The sequence below is a fragment of the Gadus chalcogrammus genome, chromosome 3, assembly GCF_026213295.1.
Source record: "Gadus chalcogrammus isolate NIFS_2021 chromosome 3, NIFS_Gcha_1.0, whole genome shotgun sequence".
NCBI lineage: Eukaryota > Metazoa > Chordata > Actinopteri > Gadiformes > Gadidae > Gadus > Gadus chalcogrammus.
Window position 1 is genome coordinate 8,916,601 of NC_079414.1, and position 726 is coordinate 8,917,326.

Genomic DNA, 726 nt, shown 5'->3' on the forward strand with positions numbered 1-726 from the left:
TTTATGTGATCATGTGGTTGTGTGTGTGCCAGCGTGTGTGCGTACCTGTGTCAGTCGGGGAATCACAACCAAAGACAAAACAATTAAACTGTGACAGGCTTTTCATTTGGTACTATTCAATAATAATAATTTCAAAGCAAATAAGGAAAGCATGTTATCACGAGTCAGATTACCCACTGGATATAAAATAGCTTGCTTACAGCTACCCCCATTGGATACAACCTAGCTTGCTTACAGCTACCAGTGGCATTCTTTAATCTATCATATCTATCTTTAATTCAAACCAGAGATTGGTTGCTGCCGTTTAGTGTGGCTCTTATCGCCGTTATATCCCAATTCCCTTTTAAGACGTGAGAACGCATGCGGTCGATATGTTTAACTGCATCGACAGGCCGTTGTCCGTGAAATGGATCGGGGGGGGGGGGGGGGGGGGGGGGGGGGAATCAGACTGTTGCAAGAGGAGCCAATTGGATTTGTAGGAGGTCATATAACGGGGCACAGCCTCCCCATAAACTTTTATCCGTCTGCATCTAACTGCGGGGGGAAATTGATGTCAGAGGTAAGCTTGTGCGATGCCCGAGGTCAGAGCCCGGGCACGCATCAATGGCAGAGCAGGGTGCTAATGGCAGACCATACTGTCTGACCATTAGAGCATGCAGCCAGGACTGGATGCACTAGATGCATGCATACCCTGAACTATGGTACATACCCATAGTTCAGGGTAAG